The sequence below is a fragment of the Tamandua tetradactyla genome, chromosome 5, assembly GCF_023851605.1.
Source record: "Tamandua tetradactyla isolate mTamTet1 chromosome 5, mTamTet1.pri, whole genome shotgun sequence".
Classification (NCBI taxonomy): Eukaryota; Metazoa; Chordata; class Mammalia; order Pilosa; family Myrmecophagidae; genus Tamandua; species Tamandua tetradactyla.
The window spans coordinates 99,888,715-99,908,733 of record NC_135331.1 but is presented as its reverse complement, the minus strand read 5'-3'; the positions used below and the strand labels follow the sequence as shown (position 1 = coordinate 99,908,733).

Sequence of the window (20,019 nt, the reverse complement as noted above, 5' to 3'; positions counted from 1 at the left end):
ATCCAAGCCAGTAGGCCAAGTCCTTGATCTTGAGGCTTGCTCTTGTGAAGCTTATTTATGTAGTGAAGAAACTTAGCCTACCTATAGTTATGCCTAAGAGTTACTTCTGGAGGACCTCTTTTGTTGTTCAGATGTGGCCCCTCTCTCTCTAAACCCAACTCTACAAGTGAAATCATTCCCCCACTCCCACCCCCTATGTGGGACATGACATCCAGGGATGAGCCTGGCCCTGGCACCGTGGGATCAATAATACCTTCCTGAGCAAAAGGGGAAAAACAATTGTGGTTGAGAGAGTTCCAGTAAAGTCAAGAGGCTATTCTGGAGGCTACTCTTATGCAAGCTTCAGTTAGACATTGCTACCTATCATAACTTGCCAAACTGCCAGCCAAGACCGTTCCTGCCAACCCTAAAGATACCTAGGACTTTATCTAAGATTCTACAAAAGTTCCGTGCTCTATAATTATAGAAACCTACAACCTCCAGATGGGTTCCTAGGCCAGATAAGTCCTGAAACCCAGAGCAGCCAACCTCTCCAGAACATCAACTAGTTCCTATCCCCCCTATCTAACATGAAAAAGTTAGAATGAGTATAGCCCAAATACCTGTAAAGATTGGGAGAAAGATCAAAGGTGAAGGTGGAGTTATAACAGAATATAGGATTTAACAAATGAGTATGACTGCTGACTCATTTTATTGGTATTTCTTTTAGCCTCCAGTGTCTTGGAGCTGCTCGAAGTAAAAACCTACAAATGTGGAATTGTAACCCATACCCAACTCTGAAATCTGTTATATAACTAATTGTTGCAGTGTGCTTTGAAATTTATTGCTTTCTTGTATGTTATTTTTCCCAATTAAAAAAATGCAAAATAAAGAGCAGATATGGCTCATTCTGGAGCTGGGATTTGAACCTCAAAAAAAAAAAAAAAATCATGGAGGGAGGTGATAAGAGAAAAGCAAGTCTAAAAGGGCTCCTTAAGGGAGTGATAATGAAAAAAAAAGTTGAGGAGCAGGGCTGCAGGGCCTAGGATTTCTTTGCATTCAGGTAGGGGCAGTGTTCATGTAGAAAGGGAAAAAGAAGGTGGAAAAGGTTCACCCACTTCTTTTCCACTTTGGCCCCAAAATGACCCACATCCCTTTGCCCGCATTTCAAGGCTGAGAACTATTCACCTTGTTGCATCAGAGCTGGGAAATGGAGCTCCTGGCTGGGCCGGTGCTTCTCACTGACGACTCTTAGTGGAAGGCGGAGGAGCTTGGATTTTGGAAGGTGGCTGGCCTCGAACACAGAGGTCAGCAAACCTTTCCTTAAAATGTAAAGGAGTAGATGCTTTATGCTCACAGGCTATATGCTGTCTGTTGCAGCTACTCAGCTCTGACCCTTGTAGCAGAAAGCATAGATGTGGCTGCGTTCCAGTAAAATTTTATTTATGTGAACAGGTGACTGGCCCGCCTGTGGGCTGTGGTTGACCATCCCCTGCGTATACCTGGAATTGAAGGTCTTTCTGCATCTGTTCAGTTATGTTCATATTTTCTTCATGCCCAGTGCCTAACTAGGACCTGGCACTTCCCCTCAAAACCAAACGAGGATGAGGAGGATTATTCCCTGATTTCCTGTAAGAAGAGTGGGATCTGACCCTCAGTCAAGTGAAGTCTAGTGGAAGGGAATAAAATTTAGCGTCATGGTATGATGTGAGGAACTTGACATCCCCACACCACCCAGCATCATAAGTGGCAGAGTGCCTGCTACGGTACCCAGTAAGTGCTCAGAAAATGGTGACAGTTTCTGTATTCAAGGCTCTGGGGTAGCTTCAAAGTTTCTGTGTTAGATGAAGTCCTTGGAGGATAGGATACAGGCCTCTGCTTCTCAGAGCATTGGGAAATGCAGCATAATTTCCATTATTCAGTGGTTAAAACTAAAATTCACAAAGTGCTTATTAACCTGATAAAATGCTTACATTATAAGCCGGATACAAAATTATGTTTATAATCTGATCTCAAGCATAGTTTCTAAAACGTTTAGCAGAAAGGCTAGAAGGAAATATTCTTACCGAGTGATGGGACTATGAGTGGTGTTTCTTTTCTTGTTATCTTACAGTGAGCATGCTTTGCTTTGATAGTTGGAGAAGAATAACTGTTAATTTAAAAACTCAAAGGGAGTTAGCACTGAGAGGATGTTAACGAGGCCTCTGCCTGCCCGTGTTTGCACGCGTGGACCCAAGATTGCCGTCAGAAATTTTGTTGGAGCAAAGTCACTATGAGGCAGCCCCTCTTCCCGCCCTCCCCCAAATTAGAGAAGCATCTTTGGATAATGACCAGGGAAGGGATAATGAATGGCTTGCTTTCTACACTGGGAAATTTTTCTCATTTCTAAACGATGAGAACCTTATCTAGATTCTTTCCTTTTGGGTGGGATCAGCTTCTCCGGATGAATCACAGAGATTCTAAGTGGGTTGAGGAGGAGGGCCATGATCAGGGTTAACTCCGCGGCAGAGGCCTTGGTCATCCCAGCCGCCTCTCCATACCTGGAGATGGCTTGACTTGAGGGAGAAATGAAAGAGCTTTTGATTTGAAATGCCTTAATTCCTACCACTTCCGCCTCATCTTCTCTGTTCCAGCCACACTGTCCTCCTTGGAGTTTCTGTCACACCAGGCATGTTTCTGCCCCAGGGCTTTTGCTCAGCTGTTTCCTCTGCCTGGAATGTTTTCTCTCCAGATAGCCACATGGTTTGCTCACCTTCTTTAGGATTTTGTTCAGAAGCCACTTTCCCATTGAACACACAGTAGGCACTGAATATATATTTTTTGAAGGCATGAGCTTTATTTTGCAAGGCTAGTTAGGTCCTCTGCCCTAACAAAACTGTTGACCTTTGAAAGATTGGGTTAGCCTGGCTTCTTCTTGTGGAGACAGAGACTTATGTTGATGAACCATCTGCCGTCAGGGTAGAATCATACTCTGACACATTTTTTCTCGTTAAAAGGAGTCCTTAAAAAGCATGAAGCCATTTATTTGCTATCCATCCTTCTTTAACTGGTCTTAGCCAGAGTTCTAGCTTACTAGTGACTTCACTCTCATGACTTGGTTGAGGTGTTTCCTAATAAAAGTGTGTGCACTTGTCTGAAAGTAGTTATTAGTTTGTCTTTACTTATCATCCGTGAGAGGTCCAGATCGCCACTCTGGTGGCTCCCTGTATATGGCCAGGTTTAATAAGCACTAAATAAAAGCTTTATGGCAACACCTCTGCCTGTCCCTTACTACCCAGCATTGCTTTTATTTCTCATTGCTCCCCGTTCTTCATCTTGTTTCTTTGTTTCTCCTCTTACTGGGCCTTCACGCTCCAAACACATAAAACATTTTTCTTTTCTTCCAACTCTTTCTTATCTCAAAATCCAGGCATGAGAAGATGCTCAACATCATTAGTCATTAGGGAAATGCAAATCAAAACCACAATGAGATACCACTTCACACCCACTAGGATGGCTATAATGAAAATTAAAACAAAACAAAAACAAAATACCAAGATGTGGAGAAATTAGAACTCTCCTGCATTGCTGATGCTGCTATGGAAAACAGTTTGGCTGTATATCAGTAGTTAAACATAGAATTACCATATGACCCAACAATCCACTCCTAGGTATATACTCCAAAGAATTGAAAACAGGGACTCAGACAGATACTTGTGTACCAGTGTTTATAGCAGCACTATTCAGAATAGCCAAAATGTAGTAACAACCCAAGTATCTGTCCACGGATTCACGGATAAACGAAACGTGGTACAATCATGCAGTGAAATACTGCTCAACCATAAAAGGGAGTGAAGTTCCTGGTGCATGCTACGTTATGGGTGAATCTTGAAATTGTTCTGCCAAGTGAAGTGAGCCAAACACAGAAGGACAAAAATTGTGTGCTTCCACCTATGTGAAGTATCTAGAATAATCAAGTTCATAAAGACAGAAAATAGACTAAAGGTTTCTGGGGGCTGGGGAGGTACAGAGTTTCTGTTTGGATGGTGAAAAATTTGGGGGACAGTGGTGACAGTTGCTAACATCATGTAATGAATGCCACTGAATCATGTACTAGAAAAAGGTGTAAATGGGGTGGGACATGGTGGCTCAGCAGGCAGAATTCTTGCCTGCCATACCAGAGACCCGGGTTTGAGTCCCAGTGCCTGCCCCATGCCCAAAAAAAGAAGGTGAAAATGGCAAATTTTGTTATATAGAGATTACAATAAAAAAATCAGAAAAAAATGATTTCCAGCCTTACCTCAGTGACCCCTAAAGATCACCCCCTTTCCCCCAGAAAGCTGAGAGGAAGTGAGTTGGGAGGGCTTCCCCTCTTGGAGCCCAGAAAACCCTAAATATGACTAGGCAAGTTCCCAAGGCCCCATAGCCAGAAAGTTCTCACATTGTGAAATCCAACATCTTCCAAGAAAGCCATCACGGACTGGACCAACCCTGCCCGCCCCCGCCATGGGTTCTCCTCCATGCGGTCACGTGCTAGAGAGTTCACCCCTGGAGTGTGCCGGAGGCTTGTTGGTCTTCAGGGGAGTCCCTCTTCCAGGGCAGACATTCCAGTAGAGGAGGGCAGAACCCGAGGCCCCGTTTGCATCCTGGTAGGAGTTACTGGGAATGCTCGGATTTGGAGGAGACAGAGGGAGAGGGGGCAGGTGGAGAGTTGCGAAGTCTGCGAAGACCCTCTCCCCCTCTCCCCAGCTTATGTAATCGTTCCAGTGAGGGGGGGTGACAGGGCTCAGCAGATGCGTTCCTGGTAGCGTGTCATTTGAAGAAAACTGATGTGAACGACACTTTCCTCCTCTGCTTCCTGCCTTGCTTTTTTGTTCTTTGTGTCGTGAATAAAACGAATACAGGAGCCTTATACTCCGAGTTACTTCTATAAGGCCTTCTCTCTACTTCGGATGACTCAGCTGGGCCTTGTCTTCAGGCTCTTCTCTGGGCTGTGCTGGAGGGAGGCGGAGCCCGGGGCATCTGAGTGTCAGGAGTGGGTGTCCTGGCCCCTGACCCAACCTGGCCTTCTTTTTACCTTGGAGCAATGTCTGCAGGAGGGAGGAGATGGGGGCTGGAAGGGAAGGCCTTACCTAAGGCAAATACTTTCCCTGGTTCCCCTCACTGCCCGGCCAGATCTGCCTTTCTCTCACCATCTTTCTCCACATCAGCAAAAATGACCACACCTGCTTGCTGTGGGCAGGCCCACTTATCTCCTGCAAGCTGCACATACACAAGGGGACGTTTGCGGGTCCTAGAAGGTTGGTGACTCTAATGGCATGGACGCTGTCTTTGGGCAATGGCCACCAAGTACCAAGGAAAAAGAATGTTAGAAAAACCGATTCAAGTCTGTTTCCCCCACTGCCCAGTGTTCCCAGAGGCAGAAGCCACGTCTTATGTGCTGTTTCTTCCAAGCACCAATGCTGGCTGGCACCGAGACCCATTGAGTGTGTGTTGAATGGAAGGAAAGCATCTTTCCTTGCATAAGGCTGTGTTGCCTGGATGTGATGGCAGCACAAGCCGACGTGCGTGTGGAGGATGCTCAGCACAGTCGGATCCCAGACTCTGGCACAAGGAGTAGAAATTCTCATATCCTTTCATCACAGGATCATCTGATTTGGTCCATCATAATGAGAGGCAGAGGGGATGCCATCTCCATTTTTTTCAAAGGAGGAGGCAGGATCAGGATGTTTGGGTGAAATGCCCAAATGTCATGCAGTTTCTAAGAGGTGTGCCTGGATTATTCCACTCTAAAATCACTGAGTCCGTGGCGGTTTCCCTGACTCTTTGTTGCCCTGAATACTCAGGAACCCCAGAAGTTGAGGTTCTCTTGCTTTTGAAAAATATTCCTTGCCCTCCTTCACAAACAGCTGCAGTGCCATCCTTCAAGGAGAACTGTTCCTTTCTCTTCTGTTTTTGGCCTTTAGCACAACAGCTGGCTCTCATCCATCCACTGCCCAACAGCCCTTGGAAGAATTATAATAGGAAGGCCTCTTTCAGTTTTGGGGAAAAGAGGATGACCGAGGGATGCATCCTTTTTCCTCTTGATAAGCTGCCCTCATCTCTGACTGCCTTTCCTCTGTCTTCCAGCACACCACACAATCCCCAACTTTTAAAAACCCAGTTGGATGGGAAATTTCAAGATGATCATTTGGAGCTCAGAATGCATTTTCTCATAGAAGTTTGAACGTGGTGTGTGGCCTACCCAAAATATATCTGAAATAGAATATTAATAGCATTGGTCATCTAGGGAACTAGTATTAATATTAATTAATAGTATTAAGCCTTCATCATTGCTTGCCCAGAACACTGCAGAAGCCTTGTAGTCTCTTCTTTCCCCTCTCTTTTCCTCCTCCTATTTGTTCTTCATGTGAAAAGTTAATCAGACCCCGTCCTTCCCTTGCGCAGAGCCCCTCAGTGATTTCATTTCCCCGCGGCCTCGAGGCCCTTCGTCGTCTGGCCCCTGCTGCTGCTTCTCACCTGCCAACCCTCTCCTCCTTGCCTAGCCTGTACCAAAGCCACATGGTTTTTCTAAGTTCCTAGGACACCCCAATTTCATTTTGCTGAAGGACTTAGCTCCCACTGTGTCCTCTGTCTAGAACTCCCTTCCCACTGAGAGTCACCTGGATCAATCTCAGGTGCCCAAATGTCACCTTTTTTAAAGAGCCTTTCCATGTCATCCTTCTCCAGTTAGACCCCACCCATTCCCCGTCACTCCTCTGTGCCCTTACTCTGGTTTATATTTCTGCATAACACTTATCATGGCCCACCATTATATTGCATGTTTATTCACTTGTGTACTGTTGGCCTTCTCCAGTGAACGTCAGCTCCACAAGGACAGGCACGTGGGCATTTTTATTCACTGCTTTGTTTCCAGCGCGTCCAGAGAGCTGGACACATGGTAGGTGCTCAATAAATACTTTTAAATGAATAGACAGATAAATGATTGACTCTGCATCTAACCAGCAAGCAATCGTAGTTTCTGTGAGGAATTTATCACATATTCCAAACGTCGGTGCCAAAAATGAATTTCCTCATTTCTCAGCCCTTGGGATCTGAAGTGTAAGAGCTTCATTTTACTAATGAGTTTGTAAATTAGTTCTGGAAACCAGGACTTCTTATTCTGCATTCTTGGCAAAAATAGATACCTGTTTGCTCAGAGAGTAGCATCTTAGTGTTCTGAATTTGGCAGAGGTGAGGAGCAGCACTTTGATCTGCCGGTCTGTGATTTTACTGAGATTAGCTGTGTGTGTGTGTGTGTCAGTCATTCAGGGCTGGATGACTCTTTGTTGTGGGGACTGTCCTGTGCGTTGTAGGACGTTTAGCATCATTCTTGGCTTCTGCCTACTAAATGCCAGTACCACCCCCCATTGTGACAGCCATAAATGTCTCCAGTCATTGTCACGTGTCCCCTGGGGCACAAAATCACCAAAGTTGAGAACCTCTCCTCTGCCCTGCTCAGAGAGACCCCCACAAGAAATTATCCAGCCCAAAGTGCCAGGGTTGAGAAACCCTACTTCAGTGCTGTCCAGTGGAGCTTTCTGTGATGGTTGAAATGTTCTCTTCTGTGCTGTCAGATGCGACAGCTACTAGCCACGGGTTGCTATTGCACACCAGAAATGTGGCTCGTGCGACTGAAGACTGAATTTTTAAGTTTTATTTTAATTTAAATAGCCACTGTGGCTCATTGTGGCTGTGATATTGGACAGCATGGCTCTAGCGAGACCAGCGCTTCTCACGCTTTGCTATGCATCTGAGTCATCTGGGGATAGCAGAGTCTGACTTAGCAGTTACTTCCCAACAGCACTTGGATTTTTTCAACCCCTCCCCCACCCAGTAAGGAATAGGTAGGAAGGGAGGGTAGGGCCAGCTTGCTCTGAGCTTGCCCTGGATAGGCCAGATCAGTGTAGATAACCTGCCTTGGTGAATGAGCCATGAGTGAGTCTGCTCCGTGCAATACCCCAAGGACATGTTTCTGCAAAGCGCTCCTACCTGTCCCCCTGGGCTGGCCTGAAGGTCTTGTCCCACCCAGCAGGAACCAGTTTTGAACCTCCTGCTTCCATAAAATTTAACATGAAATTTTGCATTTTACTGCATAGTGGAGCTGGGCCTATTTTATTGAAAAATTAGGGGGTTTCACATCATTAATATGAAACTCTCTTCCCACCGAGAGTCACTTGGATCAATCTCAGGTGCCCAAATGTCACTTTTTTTAAAGAGCCTTTCCATGTCATCCTTCTCCACTTAGACCCCACCCATTCCCCATCACTCCTCTGTCCCCTTACTCTGGTTTATATTTCTGCATAACACTTATCACGGCCCACCATTATATTGCATATTTATTCACTTGTGTACTCAGGTGCCCAAATGTCACCTTTTTTAAAGAGCCTTTCTATGGCCCTGAAGATAAAGGTGATAAACCAGGGTGAGGGACACAGGCATGGTTGGGAGGGGGCTATATGGGAACCACCTGATGAAAGGAACAGTATTCCTTTTAACAATGAGGATTTTATTTTCCCCTTCTGAAATTTCCTCAAAATTAATCTCTAGGGTGGAAAACAACATTTAAATGATACATTGTATAAACAAGCAAAGGGAGCAAGGTCCAACTGTAGCTCCCTGAGCTGCTCCAAGATTAATCTAGAAGACAAATCCAGCACTCAGGGCCTCTTCTTTAAGTCAGCAGTTCTCAACCTAGCTTGACAGCACATTGTAAACACCTGATGAGCTTTAAACATTCTTGTTTAATAGGTTTGTACTGGGGCCCAGGCATATGTGTGTATGGAAAGCTCCTCAGGTGATTCTGATGTGCAGTCAAGATTGAGAACTGCTATGCTAGACCATGGGACACAGTGACAAAAGAAACATAGCCCCTGCCCTTGTCAAACTTACAGTCTAAGTGGAGAGACCAAGTCATTAATGACACAAGTTAATTCATTACGATTGAAATAAGTGCTGCTGCACACTTCCATTACTGTACGGTCAGAGACGTCTCACTGAGCCTGTGATAGCTGTAAACTGAAAGGTGAGTAGATATTAGCAAGGCGGGTGGACCAGGATGTACAAAGGTCCTGGGATAGGAAAGAGCTTGGGCTAGTTGAGGACCTGTAAGACAAGCCAGCTGGAGCTATGAGCAAGGGAGTTGGAGGCCTGAGATGGAGTTGGCAAGTGGATGGAGGCCTGCCAACCATTGTCAGCCAACGATAAGTCTGTCTGAAAAGCTCCCAGGATTTGAACTGCTCCAATATCAATCTGAAAGGTCCTACTTGGGTTTCTCTGTGTTCTGGGATGTGCAACTAACTGCATGAAGACTTGATTAAGTCTCCTAATGGTCTTGGCAGGACCCCTCTTCCTGCCCATAGAAATTAGTCTTCTCTCATCCTTCTGGGAAGTGGGGGTAAGGGTGAGCATGTGGTACCAAACGAGGAGGAGAGATGTTTAGAGCAGGAATTCAAGTTCAGCCTCCCCTGGCTGTTGGGTGATATGTCTCACTCCATGCTACCATTTTGTCTGCATGAAAGAACTGATTTGACAGAATGGTTGGCCTCAAGTGACTAGACTCTAGGGTTTCTCATTGCGTTGATTGCTCTCCACAGTGTTTCTTAGATGCTCCTTGTTGTTGTCTTCCTATTCCTTCTCCTCCTCCCCTGTCCTCACTTCCCTTCTTTTTAAAATCTGTGCCAATTTCCAGTTTACGGTGGGTGACATGAAGGGAATTCCTCACACTTCATTTGGTCCTGCTGCTTCCCATTCCATAGGCCCCGTTTATATCCTGTATTCCTTTCCTCCCCACTGGCTGAGTGTCCCACCTCACCCCACCCCACCCCACCCCACCCCACCCCACCGCTACCCCCTGCTACCCTGCTTGGTAGGATGTGAACTGTTCTTTTCATTTCAGCAGCGTTGTGGCTGGAAAGCACATTTTCTTTTTAATTGTGGTTTTATAAGTACCTAAAGTGCTTGTTTCTGTGTATTAAATCTTTTTTCCTCCCTAAGGCTCTTTTAAATCTGGATTTCCCTTTATTTCTAACAGTGGCATGGTATGTAAAGCAGGATTTATGTCCATTGTGCAGAAGTACACTGAGGCCCTGAGCTTGGTGCATGATAAACAGATTCTGGCCTTGCCTGGTAGTTGCTGCTGGTTGTGGCTTCTTGGAAAGTCACAGAGCCTTCCAGAGCCGTTTTCTCATTGGTGGTATGGGAAGGAGATGAATACGATTTCCACCCCCATAAGATGACATGGTGATGGGGTAAAGAGCAGGGCTTTGGTGCTTTGCATCCTGGCTCTCCCACTCAGTTTTGTGGCCTTGGGCAAGTCACCAGGACTCTGTTTCCATACTGGTAAAATGGTGATACCAGCAGCGACTCGGCTAGAAGTCCCAGCACCTGCCTGGCCCGTATGAGGCCTTCTGGATGTGGTAGTAGTTCCACCTCCTCTTCCACTGGGAATCAGCTGCTTCTCCCTGGGCTCCCAATCATTAGTGGTGGAGCTGGAGCTGGAACCCAGCTTCACCCCCAAGCTCTTGGGTAGAGCTGTGGGTAAGTCCCCAGGATACTAGCTGGATTGCTCTCAAGAGGTGGAGCCTGGGTCAGCTGGAGTGTGACTTGGTGAGGGTCAGTTCTGATGTGGAGTGGGGCTTCCAGCTGGGACTTCCTGGCACAATAACTGGGGATCTTGAGGGCACAGACCAAGAGACGGTGAGTCATTGGGACCCTGAGCAAATGATAGCTGACCCTCAAGCCCTTGCAAAGCTGCCTTGCAGCTCCAGCACCAGTTAGGAACCGTTTCATGGATTCTGTAGATTTTTTTTGCACTGAGAAAGGGACATGACTGTCCCCTCCTCGGGTGTGGAGTGATGATAACACTGCCACTTATCCTGGGCCTTTTGGGAGTCAGGCAGCATGCTGAATTTTTCTCACTGATCTTTGTTCTCACTGATCTCCATGAGACCCCTGCAAGGCAGATGCTGCTAACCCCATTTTACAGAAAAGGAACAGAGCCATGTAACCAGTGAGGAGGAATGGGCCAGAACCCAGGTTAGCTTGGCTCCAAAGCTCAGTGTGGCTGTCTTTAAAGTAACAAGCACCTTGAGGGTTCTCCAGCAGTAATTTTATTTTATTTTATTTTTTTAATTTAAACTTTTTACTTTGAGATAATTTCAGACTTACAAGTTAAATGCAAAAATACAGAACTCATCCAGAGAACTCCAGAACACCCTCCCCAAATACCTGGATCCACCAATTTTAACATTTTGCCACATTTGCCATACCATTCATACCATTTTGTCTATCCATCTACCATCTTTCCCTTCTTCTTTCTCTTCCCCCTCCCTATTATTTTCTGAACGTTTGAGAATAGGTTGTATACATCCTGCTCCTGAACACATCGTACTTCCATGTGCAATTCCTACAAACAAGGATGTTCACTTGTGTAACCACCTTAAGTACAGTTATCGGGTTCAAGAAATTTAACATTGATACAAAGCTTACAGTCCATACTCCAGTTTTTTCATGTCCTTTTGAGACTTTTCTTCTCCATTTTTAGAGCCCATCCAGTGTCATTTGTTGCATTTATTATCTCTTTAGTTTCTCTCCTTTTTTAAAAATTGTGGAAACATATATACAACACAAATCTTCCATCCCTGGCCCTCCCAAGCTTGCCATTCAGTGGGATTAATCACATTTACAGCATTGCAGTATCCTCACCACCAACCGTTACTAGAATATTCCCATCACTCCAAACAGGAACCCTACACCCATGATGCATTAACTCCACATGCTCCCAGCCGTCTACCCTGGTAAACTACATTCTCCAGCAGTAATTTTAATAGTAGGAAGCTCTCCCAGACACCACAGCTCACACTCACTGCCATGCCAGTCTTATGTCAGTTTCCCAATTAACCTCACCAGAGGCCAAACTGAATTTAACTGTTACCACTGTTGCAGAGAAAGTATTTAGGAGTCCTTAATATAAATTGGAAGAGTGGTAAGGAGGTCCCTATTTTGGATGTCTTGTGTTTGTTTAGAGAGCAGGAAAATTTAGCAGGTATGCCATTATGTTCTTGTATTGCCCTTGGGCACTTTTTTAAAAAAACACCTGCACATCTTTAATACCCATCTTGAGTGCCACACTGATTGGAGCTAGGTGTTAGGTCAAGAACTAATTAATTTTCATTCATAGCCTCTTCCATAGCCGGGGTGTGCCATGTTCCTTCCTGCCACAGGACCTTTTCAGAGGCTATTCATGGTGCCTGCAATGCTCTCTCTATCCTCCCCCTCCCGTCTTCCCTACTTTGCTTCACTAATTTATTCTTAGTTGTCAGATTAAAGTTAATTACTTAGGGAAAGCACCACTGACCCTTTCACATATTAGGTGTATCCCTTGTCGTATGCTGTTATGCATTTGGGGAGGACTATGCAAACATATATACTTTTTAAATGTTGTTTCCCCATTTGATTATAAACTCCATGAGGGCAGGGGCCACACTGGTTACACTCGATAGTAATATGCCTAGTAGTGCCTCGTATTTGCCTGGTACAGGCATACTTCATTTTATTGTGTGTTGCTTTATTGTGCTTCACAGATATCGTGGTGGTGTTTTGTTTTTTTTTAACACATTGAAGGTCTGTGGCAACCTTGCATTGAGCAAGTCTGTCAGCACCACTTTTCCAACAGCAAGTGCTCACTTTATATCTCTGTGTCACATTTTAATTAAGGTATTGCACATTGGTTTTTTTTAGACATGGTGCTAATGCACACTTAATATTACTGCAATATAGTGTAAACATAACTTTTATTTGCACTGTGAAAACAAAAAACTTGTGCAACTTGATTTATTGTGATTTTGGCTTTATTGAGGTAGTCTGCAACTGAACCCACAATATCTCCGAGATATGCCTGTGCTGGTCACCCAGTCACCTCTGGATGAATAAACAGAAGGTTAGATGGATGGATGGAGCTAGTCACTTCATTTCTTCTTCTTTAATTCCAGCCAGTATTTTCTTAGCAGGGAAAAGGAATTGAATTTATTTGTTTATATGTCTCTGTTGGGCCCCTTTGAAGAAGAACCCACTTGTCTCATAATATAGTTGATGACCCATGAAAGTTGCCCATGTGACTGACTAAGCATAACTCTTATCCCCAAGACAACCCATTTCAAGACTCATGCTGCTGAAGGGGAGACGCAAGGGTTATTTTCACATGTTGAGGGTCAGGTAGCACATTTATTCATGTGCATAGAGTGAAGTGCCTTCCTACTCCCCAGTTTGCCGTGGTTCAGCTCTTCATTCAGTAAGGTCTGTAATTCAAGGTTGCCAGTTACTGTATTGATTTATTTGTACATAAATAGTTATTCCCCATAACCTTCTCTTCACCAACATTCAGAGATAATGATACACAATCTTTGTAGCATTGCAGACATTGCTTCAAAAACATTCTGTTGCTATAGGAATGTTTATGATGTGTTTATCGCCAGAATTTCACAAGCAACAAACTCCCAAATTGCAGATGATTTAGTGTTTGAAGCTGGGAGTAAGAGTGTATGTGTGTTTGCATTAAAAAAAAAGAAGCCAAGTCTTTGAAATTGGGAGTTTTTCTTCTGCAGAATTAGCTCCTAAAGTTTAAAATAAAAAATTACAAGCTGAGAATTTAGAGCTGTGAGCACTTTCTCTTAAACATTCAAATAGGTGAAAATGACTTGTAATCTCTCCCTCAAGTATTCAGGCAATAGGCATTTAAAGGCTTTTTGGAGCTGGCTTTCACAGACAAAGAATTTCTCAATTTAAAAAAAAAATCATTTTTATAGCATTAAATAGTAGGAATGAATACCAGCAGCCGATTTGACATTTTGAAAATTATTTTCTGAAATGCCTCAGTTCATTTTGATAGATGACTCTTTGTTCTTCTCATTTGGGGAGGTAGCTTCGGCCAGGGTTGCCATGGTTAGGGGTGGGGAGTTCACGGCCGGCACAGGACTCCAGGCATGGCTTTAGACCAAGTTCAGTGAACCTCATGCTCTGTTACCTGAACCTCGCAAGGTGGTGCCACCATCTCTCTCCAGACAACCCTCAGCCACTACTTTGCCAAACATTGTCCCTGCCATTGTTCTCTTTTCTGGAGAGAGAGACTCTCTGGACTAAATATTCACAGTCCAGAGAGTGAATTTGAAGCCATTTTTATTTCTATACATCCTCTTTAAACCGAGAAATCAGCCGGGCACCTTAGGGAAGTTACACGGGGTATAGCGACGTGGCTCAAAGTGTGGTCCCTCAATGATGCTTGTCTGCAGACTGTTTAGTGGTCCATGAGAGAAGTACGGAAATGAAGAGTAAGCACTTAGACGTATTTATAGCGATTTGACAGGGTAATGTGTTGAACTGAATAATAAAAAAAGTGGGCTTGTAGTTTGTATGAATATTTTTTCATTTTATTTTTCTAGCGGTTCCTTTTTATTATATTTTATGAAAGCATTCATTATCTGTGATGGATTAGAAATTTAAGAAAAAAACAAACTGATCGTTGATCACAAATAGTTTGAGAAGCACTGAACTGTATATAATTTATAAGCTCAACTCCCCTCTGGGGTAGATGGTCTGTTGAATGAGTTCCGGGAAGTCACAGCACTTACCAAATTTCTATTGTAATGAACCCATGTGTATTTCCCCACTCCCCTGCTAGATAGTGTCTTGAGATCAGGGACTGTGTCTAAGTCATCTTCATAGCCTCATTCCTTATTGCCGGGCCTGGCACATTGTAGGATTTGGAAGGCGTTGATGGAATGCCTGCACTCCTGCTTCCCCAGTGGGTGAGGCCAGCCTCAGAATCTCCCCGGGCTTTCAGGTAGTGACCTGTGCAGAATGGTGACTGCGATCTGGGAGCAAATGAAGTGACCTTTTCCTCCTCCTTTTCCCACAGAACCAGGTCTCTCCCCGCCTGTCCAGCAGCATGACAGCAGTATGACTGGCCAGCCACAGGAGAAGCCCCCAGAGCCAGGCCGCCAACTCAGCCATCTGCTGCGGAGGTCGAGGTGAGCTTGCTCTCCCTCTCCCAAAAGGTTTGAGAGTTTCATTTTAACTAATTCTGTATACTTGTGTAATCCCTCGCCATGTGCTACAAGAATGGGGTTTACTGGGACAACAGTAGATTTAGAAAGTGCATGTCAACGTAATGGGGTAAAGTGTGCTTGTTCCAGTGAAAGGAGAGGCTGATGGCAGAGGAGAAAGGATACTGAATTGAGTGTCTGGAAACTGGAGTCCTCATTATTCCCCTACCACCTCCTGAGAATGGAACCTGGGCGGGTCTTTCGGAGAGCTTGGTGTCCAGGGAATTGTAGATGAAGGAATCTTGGGTAGGGTGGGATTGGAAGGCCCACTCAATCGATGGGCTGTGACTCCTGGTACTTCCCAGACAGAAACTCCTGTCCTGTGCCATTGGCCTGACGGGATTAGGCAGGTCAATTCCCAACCAGTGTTGGGCAGTTAATTGTGAGAAAATTATTCCTAATATTGAGACATATTCTTCTTCTCTGTGATTTTTGTCTTCTGGTCTCTGCTCTGCCATTGGGAGCCACAAAGACTGGGTTTTCAAAGTCTCTTCCACGTGACTCTTCCTTTGGATTTGAAGACTGCTGCCTTCACTCTCTTCTCCTTTTTTTGTATAAATTCTCCCTAGAGACTGACACCACTCGTCTTGTCTTCTCACCCCCTTCCATGTTTGAAGGGGCTTCATGCCTTCCAGTGTCTGCCCTGCCAGTTGCTCACTCAAGCTGTGCCATCCTCAACAGAGAATCACCCATTCTTCAGTAAACATGAAGGGCATCCTCTGTGTCAGGCACGATGGTGGGCTCTGGAGATACATCGGTGAGCAAGGCAGGGTCCTTGTAGTTTTTTTTTTTTTTTTTTAATTTTTTTTACTGCCAAGAAAACACATAACATACCGCAAACATTCTTCTTTTGATCATTCCGTTCTATATATATAATCAGTAATTCACAGTATCATCACATAGTCACATATTCATCATCATGATCATTTCTTGGAACATTTGCATCTATTCAGAAATAGAAATAAAATGAAAACAGAAAAAAAATTTATACATACCAAACCCCTTACCCCTCCCTTTCATTGATCACTAGCATTTCAAACTAAATTTATTTTATCATTTGTTCCCCCTATTATTTATTTTTATTCCATATGTTCTACTCATCTGTTTACAAGGTAGATAAAAGGAGCATCAGACACAAGGTTTTCACAATCATACAGTCACATCATGAAAGCTATATCATTATTCAATCATCCTCAAGAAACATGGCTACTGGAACACAGCTCTACATTTTCAGGCAGTTCCCTCCAGCCTCTCCATTACGTCTTGAATAACAAGATGATATCTACTTAATGCGTAAGAATAACCTCCAGGATAACCTCTTGACTCTGTTTGGAATCTCTCAGCCATTGACACTCGGTCTCATTTCACTCTTCCCCCTTTCCTTGTAGTTTTTAATATAAAATAAGTTTGGATTCTTGGAGAGGGTTCTGAGCAGGCATTGAGTCATTTCTGTGTGACCCATTTTTATATTTTCTCTTCAACTTTGTCCTTAAATGTTCTATGATACTTGAAAAGAATTTGTATTACATAGTTACTAGATAGTTTTCTGTATATGTCCATTGAATTAAGTTTGCTCATTGTCTCCTCATAGACTCTATAATCTCTTATTGTTTTGGTCTGATTAATCTGTCTGTTCTTGAGAGTGATATGTTAAAGTTTCCCACTGGGTATGTCAGTTTTTTATTATAGTACTGAACTTTTTTGCTTTATGTATTTTTAGTCAATGTTATTTAGTGTGTAGATGTTTAGAAATGGTATGTCTTATTGATGAATTGGGATTTATTTTTACCATCTAATTATGTACTTTTAATTTTTCTGCTTTTTCTTTTAGGTTGAGGTGTTTTACCCTCATTCCATTTTCCATCATCTGATTTGAAATTTATGTACTCTGTGTCTTTTCTTTCAGTGGTCGCTTTAGCTGTTTTATAGGCATACTTATCAAAGTCTAAAATTAATCACTATCTTTACCTTCCTCCCAAACAATACAAGAATTATAAACTGCTTTAATTCTGATCACTCCCTGTCCCAACTTATATACTATTGTTGTCCTGTGTTCTTTTTCCCTACAAGTTAGACATCATTGTTTTATATAGTTAAGTGTTTATATGAATACTTATCCACACCTTTTCTCACCGTTCTTTATTTCATCTGGGGTCATTTTCTTTCTGCCCAAAATAAATCCTTTAACATTATCCTTCAGTGGTATATCTCAAGTTTTTTCTGTTTTGTTGGTTTGAAAAAGTCTTTATTTTACTCTCAGTTTTGAAAGATAACTTTACAGGATAACTGGTCTTAGGTGATTGAAGTCATTCTTATTGTTCTTTTATAAAAGATCTAACATTTGGCTACATAAATATATAATTTTTCTTCTTTGATGTTCTGCAACTTCCTTATGACATGTCTTGATGTCAATTTCTATGTCGTTATTCTATTTGGGTTCTGTTGGGGTTCCTAGGGCTAAGGATTGGGTCGTCAACAATTCTGAAATATTCCATCCCTTTATTTCTTTGAATATTGCTACTTCTCCATTTTCTCTAATATCTCCGTTGGAACTCCAATTAGATGTATTTTATTTTTATTATTTTTTTTCCAATTAGATTTATATTAGACCTTCTCCCTCTATTGTTTTTCTCTTCTGTTTCATGCTTTTCATCTCTTTATCTCTCTGGGCTACACTCTGAATAATTTCCTCATATCTCTCTCCTAGTTCAATAATTACCATTTCTGGAAGTTCTGGTCCATTGATTTTCATATATGCTTGGGCATTTGCTTATATTTGCAAATTTCTCTTTCATTTCCTTAAAATATTGAGTTATCTACTTAGAAACTTTATATTTTATGTCTGGTAATTCCAGAACCTGAAGTCTTTTCAGGTCTGATTCTGCCATCTGTTATTTCTGTTCTCATGGTGCCTTGTATCCTTTTGTTGTCATTGTTATTTTCTGAGAATTACTTATTTTCCTTGGTAATTTGTCTTTGGGACTATTTGAGGCATGGGTTGAAGTTGATTTTCCCAGAGATGATTTACACTTATTTCTCCTATTTGTCTCAGGCGCACTACCAACCAAAAATCACTTTAAATTCTCTGCTTAAGGGTGTTCTGGCCGCACAAATAGCATGAATCGAGATTGCAAACCTGTGTGAGGTCCAGTTTATAAAGTTACATATTTTCAGGAGAGATTTCCCCCCATTCTACCCAGCACCAAGGTCATGTTTCCTTGCTGTCCCTTCTGTGTTTTTCATCTACCAAATTGGAATCCCAGCTGTATGGAGAGGTGTCCCTGGGCCTTTTCTCCTGTTTCCTGAGCCCTTTGAGGCTCACAGTGGGGAAACTTGGAATCTCCAGGGTTCAACAAAAACCCTCAGAGTAAAAGCCGGTTTTGGTGCTAGCTCGTGGACCTCCCAAGGTTCCTGCTTTGGTTTGTTTTTGGTCTTTCAAGAATCCTTCATTTTGTACCAGGTCAGTAATGAGTAACCAAGCTTTTTATTTTGAAATGTATCCAGCATGTCCGTTCTTTCAAGGGAGAAGATCGAGTAGAGTGTGTAGTCTTCTGTGTTACCAGAAAGTTTGTCTTCTCTCTCCGCAATAGCCCTTGGGGTTGGAGTTAGTCCTCAGTTTATCAGAGGAAGGGGCTTGGAAAGGCTAATGACAGGCTGCAATCACAGGGCTGGCAGGTGAAGGACCGGGAAGCGGTATGGCCCTCTCCTGTCTCCTCTTCCTTTCCTCCCTTCCCTCTCCCCAAGGAAACTGTTGACCATTTTCTTTGGGGATTAGCTTCATCCTCACAAAGGATATGCGTTCCAACCAGAATGCTTTAAATAGCTGGACAGCTTTGTAAAATTTGTTTATGAATCTATTGTTTATCTTCCTCAAGAGAGGAAATGGCTTCTGCATATTTTGTGGTTTGTTTCTCCCTGCAGCCACCAGCAACTCTCCTACTTCATTCCCGCTCCCTAAAAGACTCCTGGACCCGAAGCCAGATCCTGGAGAGCATCTCTTACATACCCCTGGCTTCCTCTCCTCCCCCTGCTGCTCTCTCCCTCTTCTCTCTTTCCTTCCCTGTGTCTCTATTCCCATTACCTCCACCACCCAACCTGCTGCTGGTTTCTCTGATCCCTGGCGTGTCTGCCTTTCATCAAGGGAATGTCACAGAGCGTAATGGTCAGACCTTGGGGACTTTGGGGGGAGAGAGAGTTGAGTTTGAATCTGACTCTGCCACTTCCTCGCTTAATCTCTCTGAATTTCATTTTCTTTGCAGCATTGGGTGGAGGTGGGGAGGGGAGTGATAATGGCAGCTGTCTAAGGGCTGAATGAGATGCTGTGTGTGGAGCTTGTAACCAAGCCTGGCACGTCACAGACACCCAGTCAGTGGGAGTTAATACTATTATTATGACTGAGAACTGACCGCTTCAGGGATGCTTTTATGCTGACAGAGCTGGTCTGGAAAATGTGCTGAAAATGTAGGCACAATCTGGTGTCAGTGTGGGGGTCCCAGCATCACTGTTATGTTCTTCATACTGGGATATTTAAAGCAATAACCTAAGGGCAGGTAGAGCACGGTGGTCTGGCCAGTGTGTATAGAGGACGTAAACCAAGGGTTCTGGAAATGGGGCTGAGACACCCACAGTCTAGTGCCTTGGCCTGCCCTCCCTAGCTGTGCCATCTGCAGTGAGCCAGGAGGGACCCAGGACTGCACACCACCACCCCCTGGAGGGGTTTCCTCTGTGGAACCCCATAGGAATGGAGCAACTCCTCTGCCAGACCCCTTCCAGTGAGTCCATCTTACCTCCAGTCTTAGCACTGACATGTGTCTTCCTATTTCACACTCTCCTTCTTACGAAGGTGACTTTATATTGCATATGATTTGTATCATTTCCTGATTTGATATCTATCAGGCAATGACTTTTTTTTTTTACAGCA

General features: G+C 43.7%; 1 protein-coding gene across 14 annotated transcripts in view; it reads left to right on the top strand.

Moving 5' to 3' along the window:
• TRERF1 (transcriptional regulating factor 1) overlaps positions 1 to 20,019 on the top strand; it is a 207,397-nt gene that overhangs the window by 125,545 nt on the left and 61,833 nt on the right. For all 14 annotated transcript variants that reach the window (XM_077161806.1, XM_077161804.1, XM_077161812.1 and 11 more), the window contains one exon: positions 14,912 to 15,023. The gene's annotated coding sequence lies outside the window, so the exon portion shown is untranslated. The remainder of the gene's footprint in view (positions 1 to 14,911; positions 15,024 to 20,019) is intronic.